General features: G+C 33.5%; 1 long non-coding RNA gene across 1 annotated transcript in view; it reads right to left on the bottom strand.

Annotated features, from left to right (window-relative positions):
* Nucleotides 1–1,364: 1,364 nt before the first annotated feature.
* The window catches only part of LOC143232066 (uncharacterized), a 146,981-nt gene continuing 133,512 nt past the window's right edge, over nt 1,365–14,833 (bottom strand). The window contains exon 4 of the long non-coding RNA XR_013017361.1: nt 1,365–1,589. This is a non-coding gene — a long non-coding RNA (uncharacterized LOC143232066). The remainder of the gene's footprint in view (nt 1,590–14,833) is intronic.

The following is a 14,833-nucleotide window of genomic DNA, read 5'->3' as shown; positions in this document are numbered from 1 at the left end:
TCTGTACAGTTCTGTATCATTATCTCTAACGTTTCTGTACAGTTCTGTATCATTACCTCTAACGTTTCTGTACAGTTCTGTATATTTTTGTCACGGAACCAAAATGTGGATGGTGATTAAATGAATATTCTATATGTTATTTGTATGATTAAAGTTTTAAAGTTTAACTAAGATATTTCAGATATATCTAATCTCACTCTCTAGTTCTGAATGTAAATCATAATTTAATACGAACTATAAATACGTATATTTTCTACAAGCGTTCCGCGTAGTCAGTTATATGTGGCTGTACATATTTCATATTTGTTTGTTTGTCGTTGAATTTCGTGCAAATCTATTCAAGGACTATCTGTGCTGATGTCTCATATATTTTTTCTCTCCATTTATACAATTCACACAACTACAGCGACTGTTATTTAAGTAGCCTTTTTTATCTTCCCTACCAAAGTAATATTGAAGACGAACTTTTATTTTAAAATATTTAATGGAAACAACTGTGTTCTTATTAAGTATTACGTCACAAACGTTTGATAATGAATTGCTCTTATAAACACATCAAAATGTTTGAATGCAATGTTTTTTATGTTATATTATCTAGATACGACAATTTGTTAAACTTTTTGTATATAGATATATAAGCTATTAAAATGAATAAAAACTTGTTTAATACTTTCAAAAGTAAAGGTTACAGTGCTAAAAAAAACTGGGTTCACAAAGGCATACAATGGCTGACAACATTTCGGATATGTGCGTTATTCGTTTTTCTCAGAGGTCAGTATTTGACCAAAAATAGGTATGGTAAGTGAGAAGATAATTCTGTTTCTACCTGCTGTTGACATGATAATAATTCTCTTAGAGGGAATGTTTGTGGCTACATTAGTGGCGACAACTAGATTGGTGAATGATGTTGTTGCTTCTTCTACCTACAGATTAAGTTAGCATCAATAAACAGATGCAATTAATTGTTTTTCTTAATAAACGAAACGAAGAATAATGTATGTGAAGAGGTATGATTAATATAATATTGTACAAGACATCCTCCGAATTGATATGCAATTATTCTATCACTCTAGTAAGAAGAATAAAATCTTTTTTTCGTGTTTTATCCGATTCACTTCCAAATTAAGCACACAAAATAATAACAGAGAGAGCAAAACGTTCTCGGGGAAATATTTGTTATAATATGATTACTGTCATGATCACGATGAACCTCATGACTTAAGAAGAACTTCAAACAGAATTATTGGTTTATTTCTGTTGCGCGAGACAGTTTGAGAAAAATATCTACCTGTAATTTTACAATTATATGTTCTTTATATCTAAATTAAAGTTAAACATGTCATACGAATTGTCAAATGAGAAATCTCTGTAATCACATAAAATAAAGGCGAGGTGTTTCAGACAGATAAGTAATAATTAGTGTATGAAACAAGTACAGTTCTGATAAAAAATAGTAGGCTTCTAGTTTTGCTCAGCTGCGAAGTCGTCATTCTATATGGAAAATTAGTTGGATGGATGTCTGACGGAGGATCATAAGTTTCACATTTCTGAGCCCATGTTTCTTCTACGTCAAGTTGTCTAGTTTTGATCTGAAAGACAGTTTAGAATTTTCAGGTTTTCTAGAATTTGTCACTAGTAGGAAAAGCTATTACCTCATAGCAGGTCGCCGATCATAAACGATTCTAGCCAATGTCAGACCCGGAATGGCCAGGTAGTTAAGGCACTCGACTCATAATCTGAGAGTCGCGGGTTCGAGTCCCCATAACACCAAACATGTTCACTCTTTCAGCCGTGGAGGCGTTACAATGTGACAGTCAATTACACTATTCGTTGGTAAAAGAGTAGCCCAAAAGTTGACGGCGTGTCGTGATAATTAGCTACCTTCTTTCTAGTCTTACACTGCTAAATTATGGACGGTTGGCACAGATGGCCTTCGTGTAGCTTTGCGTAAAATTCAAAACAAATGAACTAGCCACTGTCAAAGGTCTGTTTGTCACGGTATGATTTTCAAGGATTTATGCTGTCATGATTCCAGCTCTAAAATGCTTTCCAGTTTCTCCAGTGTATGTCCGGGTGCATTAAGATTGAGTCTCGCAAATGAGATCGTTTTCTTGTTTGTAAATACTAGTATGAAACTCACTGGATTTCTACACTAAACTTCTTTCCAGATGAGTATGTTTTGCTTGAAACTGTTGACAAAGTTCATTGCGTTAAAAACTATAAAAGTATTATAAAGTCATCTTTGAAAACATCTACCACTAACACAATGGTTACCTGTTTTTTACCATAAACTGTTTTACCTTCAAGCCAGTATATTCATGTAGGTAAGCCTGAGAACTTGTAATGCTAAAAATTTAGTTTCGATACTTGTGGTATGCACAGCATAGATATCCGATTATGTAGCTTTATGCTGTTGCGGGTTCAAATTCCTGCCACACCAAATATTCTCGCCCTTTCAGCCGTGAGGGTGTTATAACGTGCGGCCAATCTCACTATTCGATGGTAAAAGAGTAGCCAAAAGAAAACAAAGAAACAAGCCACCGTTTTGCTATTTTTAAACAATTAATAGAACATTGACAAAAACAAAAGAGATAAAGTCGATACAGTTTTCCTACATATTTGTACTGATAAGATAAGTTTATTTGGAAATCTATGGCCACTTACAGTTATTTTTGCTTTTTGTGGTTAAGAGAAAATAACTCATTGCTTTATACATTCCCTATATGTGTGGTAAATAGCTGCAAAGTATAATTCGTTAAACGAATGTATGGAAATACGTGACAAATTTGTTCAATTCGTTAAAAAACTGATGGTTGCGCAACTATGTCCCGTAGATTTCACTGTTGCTTCAGAAGTTGAGGACACCTACAGCAAAATCAATGAAAACTGTTAACATATTTGTTTTCAGATAATCCATTTGCTTTAGCAGATCAGGCAAACTCAGAAATATTTTAGTAATGTTTTCAAGGATCTATCACGAGCTAGCGGTTAGGGCACTCGACTCACACTCTGTAGGTCTTGGGTTTGAAACCTGCTACTGAATATCTCAGCGGTTCATGATGTTGACTAGCTTTTACTTTCTTATTTCAAAATTAGTGACGGTTAACGTAAATAACCTTTAACTTTGCGCAAAAATAAACCCCAAAATGCACGGATGTTTTGGGGGTGTTGGCTTTGTACTTTCGTTTACCTACACCCCAGTTTTATGTGTACGTTGAAAACATTCGTATATTTCCTAATAAGGTAATATGATTAATTGTAAAACGTCTTTTAAATAACTCATTTACAAAACGAATTTGGTTATGCACGAGGATAGTGGAAGAAATTCTGGTTGAAGAAGTATTTGTGGGGTTAGAGTCCTTACAGAACTATTTTTCTTAATCCATGAGTATATGCACTTTTCGGTAAAATTATTTTATATATGAATAGCAGTCTTATAATGTCATAATTAATTAAATACTGTATAATTTGCGAGTAAATAAATATTTTCTACCCGTTGGAGACCGATATCTGTAAGATTTATGCGTGTAATGGTTTCAAACTACGTGTTAAGTTATACCTTCTATAAACATCTCAAAATAAATCTGCTCTAAAATATGGTGTAAAGTTTTAGAAAAATTTGATAAAAATAGTATTGGAGAAATATATTTTATAGATTTTTAGCTATCTTAAGGTATAACTGCACATTTAAGATAAGTTGTACATGCATGTTAGATAGCGGTTACTTAAAATCAGTTATAAAAGATATCAGCTATTTTTAATAGCATACTTGTAAAGAGAGAGCCAAGTAATGTACTGAACTATCATAATCGGGAGAGTATGTTAAAAGTTTCCTGTCTTTAACTGGTAGTATATGTATATATATTGACCGAGTCATCTCATGTTTGGCTCTTCTGTTCCTGTAAGTATGTCATCATTGGGAGACTGGAATGGTATCTTCAGGATAATTATCAACCCAGATCTTTGTTTGAGTAACCTGTTTTACGTCGTTGCTTTTCAATTGCGTTAGGAGAAACAACCTCTTCACAGCTAGCTGCAGATAATCGAATGTAACATTGAGGATACATGTCAAGTCTGATAGATGATGTATACCTGCTGCTGTGAGGGTCCTATTTCTTTCCTCTGGAGGTTTGTAGCACTCATACTGTATACTTTTATTGCTTTTGCTCTTTCTATATGTTCTACATTAGTGCCATTATCTGTTCTAGTCTTAGTGCATTAAAATTATAAAACAAAATTGAATGTATATATGCAGTTTTATATTTGATTTTCCTTTCATTAGCATCATAGCTATATTTCATTCATAAATATTCATAAATGTTTTTGTACTTGAACCTTTAAAATTTTATTTGATGTTTCATTGTACTTTTCTTTTGTTGTTCTTGTTGTATTTCTTAGCTTTAATATTTCAATCAGTTCGTTAAATCTTTACTGTTACGTATCTCTTCTAGATGGCGCGATGCTACCAGTGATAAAGATTTGTTCATCATGATCATGAATATGTTGCCTCATTACTTTTTCGAATGTTTATACTGAAATAAATAAATACATGTTACACCTATTTTCAGTCATCTAACTGAAATGTAGTTAGAAGCTTAGTTAATGTATCACAAACGTTTGCTAAAACGTTTTCTAATAATAATACTTTACGAGCACGTTTCACCAAATGTTAAGTCTTTAACTGTATATCAAACAACGTTCAACACATTCTGAGAGGTATCCATAAGACTAGAGGGAAGGCAGCTAGTCATCACCACCTACTGCCAACTCTTGGGCTACTCTTTTCCCAACGAATAGTTGGATTGACCGTAACATAATAACGCCCTCACTGCTGTAAGGGCGAGCATGTTTGGTGTGACGGGGATTCGAACCCGCTACCCTTAGATTAACAGAGTCTAGCGTCCTAATCACCTGACCATGTCGGGCCTCAATAGTGTATAGAAAAATACAAAACGTTATAGTGATAAATAGCCAGAAATGAATATAAAAAGATACATACACAGAGATATATAAATAGGTATCAAGAGTCTTGAACAATAGGTTTGCATACTGTTTTATACAGATGTTATTGTCCACATACACAGACTCTTTATTGAGTAAATGTGCAAGTGTAAACAAAGAAGGTAACGTATAATCAGGAAAATTTGTAGAACTCGATATTACGATCTATATACGTTGTTTTGACCATGTTAGCTAAAACATACATACACACCTGTTTTGTATGAACTATCGAAACAGATCAACACTTTGTTCAGACAATTTCACTGTACTTGATATTGTGTCGTGTCTCGTCACGTGTCAGCTTTCAAGTTTTTCGATTGTCCAGAAATGGTATGAAGAAAACGGGCATTGGCAAAATAGTATGGTACTCTAGTGTACTCTATCCATAATCCTGATAGATCATCGGACCATTGGAAACGTTGTTCCAGGAACGCCTACTGGTAGGCGCCGAAACTTTACTACCAAAGAGGACTGTGTTTAGATCGGGTTAACGCGTCGAGGTCGGAAAAAGTCTTGTAACACTTTACAAAAGGAATATCAAGAACACCTTCATTCGAGGGTATCCAGAAGAACTGTGAATAGGATATTGACCAAACAAAATTATTTTGCAAGATGGGCTACCTTAAAATCGATATTAACTAGAATGCACCGCCGTCACCGCGTTACTTTGGATAGACAGCATGCCAACTTGAAGTTAGGACATTAGCGACATGTCATCCTCTCAGATGAGTTCTGTTTCCGGCTTGTTTGTTAAAGTTGATATTAAGATTCGTATTCATTGGTTGGCTGGAGAACAGATGGTGGAAGACTGTTTTTCTACAAAGAATACATAGGAGACGGTGCAGTATATGTTTTGGCAGCTAGTTATCATGGTAGAAAAACTGTTCTTCATATCTTTCAGGGAAACGTCAATAGCTCCTCCTAGAGACATCATGTGGTGACGATATGAAATGTTGAATTAGCCATCTTTCTACAGGTGTCTATGATGCCCATGGAACCTGTCTCATTATACAAATTACATATGTAGATGTTCAGTATTGCACATATTTTTCAGTTTGATAATACTAAGTTATTTGTATTCCATCTTAATAACAACGATCTTATTTGTTATAAAATAACATTTTGACCAAGATTCCGCACACACGCACATATATCTATATACATAAGTATTCATATGACGTTCTCTTCTTTGTATTTCCTGCCTGTTCATATTTTTTGTGTGTTGATTATTAAAACAACATATAAAGCTCTATATGCAAGTGAAGTTTGCACTTCTTATATTTGTCTCTTCAATTTTTCTTTACATAGTTTTGCGTATTTTGCTCTTCTCTCATACGGATGCATGAAATACACTTTCTCATTTTTTGTCAGATTGTACTTCACTCCTGTAATATTAGTGTTTACGTTGTTTGTTGACTACTGTTTCAAATTTGTGAACTGAAATTATTATGCTGAATAAATTTTACAAAGAAAAATAAAACTTCTACTTCTAGGTGTGTGTTCTTATTGAAACTACTCACCAGATCAAACTAGGCACCGGTTAGTACTCATTCATACACTGTATAGAACTTTACCTATAATTCTTTCTATACAAAAGGCTTTTGTCTATTTGTTTCTTTTGAACATTCACTCAAAGCTACACAATTTATCTGCGCTAGCCGTCCTTAATTTTGAGCTGACATTCTATAAAGAAGGAAGTTAGCCAACAACACGCATTTTCTACTTTTGGGCACTCTTTCAAAGAACCCAAGGCATTGTTTGGCAACAAGAAAGGATCCATGAATATGGACATCTACAGGAGGGAGGGAAGAGAGGATACTTGCAGCACACGAAAGTAACTAGTGATATGCAACACACGAAAGTAACTAGTGATATTCAACACACAAAAGTAACTAGTAGTATGCAACACAAGAGAGTAACTAGTGATATGCAACACATGATAGTAACTAGTGATATTCAACACACGAAAGTAACTAGTGATATGCAACAGACGATAGTAACTAGTGATATGCAACAGGCGATAGTAACTAGTGATATGCAACAGGCGATAGTAACTAGTGATATGCAACAGATGATAGTAACTAGTGATATGCAACAGACGATAGTAACTAGTAATATGCAACACACGATAGTAACTAGTGATATTCAACACACGAAAGTAACTAGTGATATGCAACAGACGATAGTAACTAGTGATATGCAACAGGCGATAGTAACTAGTGATATGCAACAGATGATAGTAACTAATGATATGCAACAGACGATAGTAACTAGTAATATGCAACACACGATAGTAACTAGTGATATACAACAGATGATAGTAACTAGTGATATGCAACAGACGATAGTAACTAGTAATATGCAACACGCGATAGTAACTAGTGATATTCAACACACGAAAGTAACTAGTGATATGCAACACTCGAAAGTTACTAGTGATATGCAACAGACGATAGTAACTAGTGATATGCTACACACGATAGTAACTAGTAATATGCGACACGCGATAGTAACTAGTGATATTCAACACACGAAAATAACTAGTGATATGCAACAAACGATAGTAACTAGTGATATGTAACAGATCATAGTAACTAGTGATATTCAACACACGAAAATAACTAGTGATATGCAACAAACGATAGTAACTAGTGATATGTAACAGATCATAGTAACTAGTAATATGCAACACACGATAGTAACTAGTGATATGCAACAGATGATAGTATGATAGTAACTAGTAATATGCAACACGCGATAGTAACTAGTGATATTGGACACACGAAAGTAACTAGTGATATGCAACAGACGATAGTAGCTAGTGATATGCAACAGATGATAGTAGCTAGTGATATGCAACACACGAAAGTAATTAGTGATATGCAACAGACGATAGTAACTAGTGATATTCAACACACGAAAATAACTAGTGATATGCAACAAACGATAGTAACTAGTGATATGTAACAGATCATAGTAACTAGTAATATGCAACACACGATAGTAACTAGTGATATGCAACAGATGATAGTATGATAGTAACTAGTAATATGCAACACGCGATAGTAACTAGTGATATTGGACACACGAAAGTAACTAGTGATATGCAACAGACGATAGTAGCTAGTGATATGCAACAGATGATAGTAGCTAGTGATATGCAACACACGAAAGTAATTAGTGATATGCAACAGACGATAGTAACTAGTGATATGCAACAGACGATAGTAACTAGTGATATGCAACTGACGATAGTAACTAGTGATATGCAACACACGAAAGCGCCACGAAAAGAGATCAGTATTTTCCCGTTTGATTTGTTTTGATGTAAAATTAAACTCATTTCAGGATATTTTAAAGACAAGCTATTATATATACAACAACTTTAATAACATATTCCTTGAAAAAAAACATTACACAAAGATTTTTATTCCTTAAAAAGTCAACGTCTTGATTTTTGTTATCAAATATTTAATTTTCTTCAGAATGAACTTCTTTAAAGGTTATAACTTTCTGAAGATGAACATGTTTTAACCAAATTGCCGTTTTTTGTTTTTTTTTTTCCACGGGGTAGAGGAAACTATTATCAGAAACACCCTTGTTTAATATGATTGGTTGTTTGAAATATATATTTCGTATTGTTAAATGCTTTTCCAGAACAAAAAAAAAAAGTAGTACTGGAATTGAACTTACTTTTGCACTGAGTACACGTGTTAGATGTTATTCTTTATAATAATGGAAAATATAAGCTTCCGTCATTCTTAATATCGGTTAAAAAACGGCTTCTTTAGTTGTAATAAAATCATCAATGCGTGTAACTTATAAAACATACGTGAATTTGATAGAAATGAATAGTTATTCAATGAAGACTGCTTATGTAGAAGAGAACGATAATCGTTAAAAGATTAAAGCAGAGTGACAAGCAATTATCATTAATACACCAGCTTAGCATTTAAACATTGTACGTTATGAAACCAAACTGATGAGTAAAAGTAATAACAATGTGCATGATTCTGTTATAAATGTACTCCATTTAAAAGTGTATAAATATGTTAGCTTGTATATATAATCCTCAAATTACTTTTGTAAACGTGAAAGAGACATAAAAGTAATAGTACTGAACAAAGTTATCTTTGTCCTTACTAATGAAATTTCACATTGATGGCCCAGTAAATTATTAATCTTGAAGTGATTAAAAGCTGTCCTGTCTATAACATCATTATTACACGTAAAAGATGTCAGGAACCCGTGAGTGAAAATTCATTCATTATGTCCCTACTAGAAATACGAAGAATGTTACTGGGATACTTTATTTCTAACTCATCTGATCTTTGCGCCCATTAATTTAAGAAAGTGACACAGATAAAAGTACTTTAACAGTATGATATACTCTTATTAATTAATTATATGCTTATTCGATTGAGCAAGCAATATTTAAATTACTAAATCTAGCGAGAGAGAACAATTAGAGAAGTGTGTTTATCTTATAGCAAAGCCACATCAGGCTATCTGCTGAGCACAGTGAGGGGAATCGGACCACTGATTTTAGGAGTTTAAATCTGCGGGGTGCAACTAGAGAAGTATAATTAAAACACCACAAATGTTTGGTTTGTTTTTTGAATGTCGCAAAAAGCTACACGAGGGCTATTTGCGCTAGCCGTTCCTAATTTAGCAGTGTAAGACTGGAGGGAAGGCAGCTAGTCATCACCACCTACCGCCAACTCTTGGGCTACTCTTCCACCAACGAATATTGGGATTGACCGTAACACTATGAAGCCCCCACGGATAAAAGAGCGAGCACGTTTGATGTGACGGGGATTTGAACATGCGACCCTCAGATTACGAGTCGAGTACCTTAAAGTAAAAACATTGATAGTAGTTACGTTATTGATACAAGACTGTGACTTCTTGGGGTATTTAGGGTTCATACAATTAGAAGAAAATAACTGTGGTATTGGCAACAACTGTATCTTTATCACAGAACATAATTTTAAATAAAAATACTCTCCTAGCAACAAGAACACAACTTTCACTTGGACTGTACGCGAGGGTTTGGTTATATCTTTATTGATGTAATTTTTAAATGCAGTACTGAGTAATATAATGTAACACTTTTAATAAATGAAAACATTACAGTTTATATCAATAAATTTTATGAAATTTTTATCTCTGTACATTGAGTCTTTTTGATGCAATGGGTTGCGTATAATTAAAGAGTGCAATCCGAACACATTTCTTGTGCAATACATATTTTCTGAAGTTTTTTAACGAGATATGGATACTACCAGTAGTAATGACTACTATAAACCGTAGGACGGAATTGTTGCTGTTATGCATATTTTACAGGCCACCGTTACAAGATGCTTAGTTTTTCTTTTCTAATTTGTCTTATCTAATTTACTGACAAATGGTTGAATTCTCAGGAACCGGCTTAACTCAGTGACATTTTTATTGACGAAAGATGAGATTCTCCGAATTCGGTTTCCCTCAGTGAGGTTTATTGATTAAGAATGAGATTCCCGAAACCGGTCTACCTCATTGAGGTTTATTGATTAAGAATGAGATTCCCCGAAGCCAGTCCAACTCAATGAGGTTTATTAAAGAAGGATGGGATTCCCCGTAACTTGTCTAGCGCAAATGACAAATTGTAGCTCGTGTGAAAGGCTGGGCTTCAGGTTTCTTTCTCGCCGAAAGTGTTTTATTGAAAGAAAACACAAATTATTTTACAAGACTTTTTATGTACAGTGTGTGTAATAGCAGTTACGGGATAACCTGGTTAATTCTGATCGTTTAGTAAACATGTAAAGCATGACTTCAGTTTGAGAATAAAAGTATAATCACTTCTTTTTTCGTAATATTTGAATATCGGAAAATTTCTATTATAAAAGTTTGTCACACCAATGAAATTTAGATTTTTAATTACAAAGAATAGAAACTTCAGGAGTGTTACGAATGTGAAACCAAAACACCAGTTAAATTAAGATGAAAGTCAACAATAACAGTATGTTAAACAGTCAAGTTCGATAAATCAAATCACGTCAGTTGCTTGGGGTTAAGCTTACTGCAATAGTAAACAAAATAGATTAAAATGCACCAGTGATAAGCCTTCATAAAAACTATTCACCTCTGAGATACATTTGTTTTAGACGTGAATATTTTACATCTCAATCGACTTTGATCTTCTGACTTGAGAAATTATAAACTTTGGAACGTACATATCATGGACGTCAACCCAAATTGTATTTGTATTTCGATAATTATTGATTTCTTTTTCCTTACCGAAATAAGCTTCAGGCAAAAGTTGCTTCGTCTTAGATAAAATGTTTTTAAAACCTTCAATTTCATTTGAAACTGACGTTTTGAAAGGCACGTGTGCTACACATACACATCGCTTCACTTCTGATGCAGTATTAAAAAAATACGCGCATATTTTAGTCCAACTCTAGGTGGAAGTAGACGTGAAAATGATATCTTCTTTAAAATCGGCTTTTATAAACAAACGCTGTGAAAACAAATGACTTGTAGTTGATCTGTCTAGACATTTTGATCTGGTTATTTTGACCCTGTGAGTAAACATGTAACAAAGACATTAACAGCTAACATTTAAAATAAGCCCGTTGCTACGTAATTATAGTTTACAGAGTGAAAACGAATAACTGTTATGTTTTTTGAATGAATTTAATCACAGTAACTCTAAATTTACTAGACTTTCACAAAGTTATAAATCCACGTAAATATTTAACATATAATACAGCTTCAAAATCGAACGTTTGTTTGACTAAGCACAAATGTACGGCACAATATACAGCATAGTGCGCACAAGTATTTTTTTTTTTTCCATTTCATCATTCATGTCTTTCATCATTATTGAACTTTTAGTTAATTAGAATAAAGAAAACTATAGATTTAGCGAAGAAAAACGAACACGTCAGTTATTATTCCATAGTATACAATCAGTAAAGGGATATTGCTGTATATTATTATATAAATTATTATCGTCTTTGTTTCATTTATGTACCTAACATTTATCGATAAACATCTTCTGTTTTTATTATATAAATTATTATCGTCTTTGTTTCATTTATGTACCTAACATTTATCGATAAACACCTTCTGTTTTTTCTTTCTATAACTGATGACGGAAACTGCCTGGGTCTCAAGTCTTTGAAACCGGTTTTTGTTTCAAATACTGCACTGTATTGTTGAATGTGTTAATAAATGATACAGTTTTATTTTGACTGATTTGATATTTGTAATAAACAAAAACGTTCTCTATTGCTCTAAAAATCGTCTTATTTTTGTGTAGAAATTCTAAATAACGGGAATAAGCCTTTGGTATATTAGTTCTGTTTGAATAAACTGAATTACGTATTTTCCATTATTATATTATTTATTAGTATTCCAATACCCCTACGTTCTTCCTCAAAGTGTGAAGCTTTTAATATAATTTATTTGTTATATACTCTTTTTCTCTTAAGTCTAAGGGTTGTCATTATGTAATATCATTATATTACTTGTTGCAATTCACATTTTCTTAGGTGCTTTATCAATCAGGGATATACATATTATTTAATCTTACAGACTGAATAATTCGTTTGTTTTTAATATATTGTAATGAAAACTGCTGAGTTAAATGTTTGTTACTTTATAAAACAGCGTGATTTGTAGGCATATAAATCTGTCCGTCTAAACTTCTATCGATCTGTCAAGACGCTTCATTAAACTCGAAGGAAGCGAAATTCTGTAACCTCCATTTTTTTTTAGATTAAATGCACAGTTCATGTGGTTCTTGCTATATGATTCATATATTTCGAGCTAACATATAGATAAGTTTGAACTTGTATATGGTTCTTCGAGAGATCTAAAGTAAAGATGAGTTCCCATTTCACATAAATTCAAAAAAACAAAAGTTATTTATGAAAGTCATGCTTTAGTTTGAAAATTAACAACCAAACGTACACGGCCCGGTATGGCCAGGTGGTTAAGACGCTTGACTTGTAATCTGAGGGTCTTAGTTCGAATTCCCGTCGAACCAAACTGCTTGCCCTTTTAGCAGTGGGGGCGTTATAATGTAATGGTAAATCCAACTATTCTTTGGTAAAAGAGTAGCCCAAGAGTTGGCGGTGGGTGGTGATGTTAGCTGCCTTCCCTTTAGTCTTGCACTACTAAATTAGAAACGGCTAGCGCAGATAGCTCTGGTGTAGCTTTGCGCGAAATTCAAAACAAACAAACAAAGCGTACTACGATTCTTACTAAATGAACTGAAGGATGACTTTATATTCCTTTTATATTTTTAGCGAACTTAATACATATGAGACAGTTTCGGCGAAAGAGGAGTACAAAAAATTAGAGGGGCTGCAGACCTGAAGATCCAACGTTCGTATCGCTATGCCACTGAACACGCACCACACTTTCAAATGAGAATGTTTTATAAAAGTAACAGAAAAACTGATACTTGATTGACATCTGGACAAAATTTCTTATGTTCGCAAGTGCTACAGATTGGTTATATAAAAGTGACAAATAGTCTCCAGTTTCTTCTCGAAGCCGGACAGACTCTTATGAACTTGTTCTGTTCACTGATTGCCCTCCTTCTGGCCTTTGATTCAAAATCAAGGGCGTTTATACCTAAACTGCTCCTCTTAGACCATGTGCGAATATTGTTCTGTTCACATGGAAAATGCCTCCCAAGGGGTGAACGTTAATTTTACGGACTTCCAATGCTAAAACCATGTGTTTGATTTCCCGAATTGAACTATAATGACAGAATATACATTTTACTTTAATGTGCTCTAAATGGAATAGCTTAACAAAAATAATATAAAATAAACGATTTATTTGCACTCGGGATTTTAATATTTCTAGCTTTTCACGTAAGATATCAGAAATTATAATAAGAAAATAGCAAAGACAAATATATATGTAAGTAGACGTTAAGGAAGTTATGTTTTTCTGTGTGTGTGAAAACCTAGCCATATATAGTTGTTATCTGTAAGTTTGCAACAATAGTGAATAAATTTTCTAATGGAAGATTAAGTCTCTGTCCTAAACTCTTCCTAAAATGATATATGTAGGTAGTAATAATTACAATATTTAAGAAATTAACAGAAATAAAACTGCCTAATATAAGTTTGGAGATCAGAACCGGTCTCATTGTCTAAGAAAAATATGCACACACGCGAAGGTCAATTCAAATAGCTGCATGGCCTTCTGGTGGGAATTTGACAAAATTAAAACTGCTCTTTTTTGAGCGGCACAAAAGATAAATGTAACACGTGATTAATGACTCACTTTTCTCCCTTTCCTTAGAAAGGTGAGCCATTAGATGGAGAGAACCTTATATATCTTATCAATCCAGCAAAGAACGAACACTCGTGAGTATGGATCACGAGGTATCACGTCTTGAACTTATTCAGACTACAAATAGATAAAAATCAGTCAAAAAATCGTGAACTTAACACGTCGTTAAACGAGTATTATTTATGACTTTGCTTTAGTTTTTCGGACATGCATTTTTTATTGATATTTTAACAACATTATAGTTTCTAGGAAGATAAAAATAAAACACGTGTTACATGATGATAGGCGTTTTAAATGTGCACTCAAACTTCATTACGGTTTCACTGTGTTGTATTCGGTAGAAAACGAAATAATGTTGTTTAACAAGATAAAAACTAGTTATCTTCCTTGAGTTGTGACTTAGGTGACGTTGTTGTTCTCGTATCATTACCAAATTATAACAACGTTCTTTAGAAAAAGAATTAGCTGATTCGAAATAAATGTTACAAAGAAGTGTTTAAATTCATAGAAAATTTCTATCCATAAAACTCGG

Source organism: Tachypleus tridentatus, chromosome 11 (assembly GCF_004210375.1).
Source record: "Tachypleus tridentatus isolate NWPU-2018 chromosome 11, ASM421037v1, whole genome shotgun sequence".
Lineage (NCBI taxonomy): Eukaryota > Metazoa > Arthropoda > Merostomata > Xiphosura > Limulidae > Tachypleus > Tachypleus tridentatus.
Note: the sequence above shows the minus strand (reverse complement) of the source record. Positions and strands in the feature narration are given on the sequence as shown.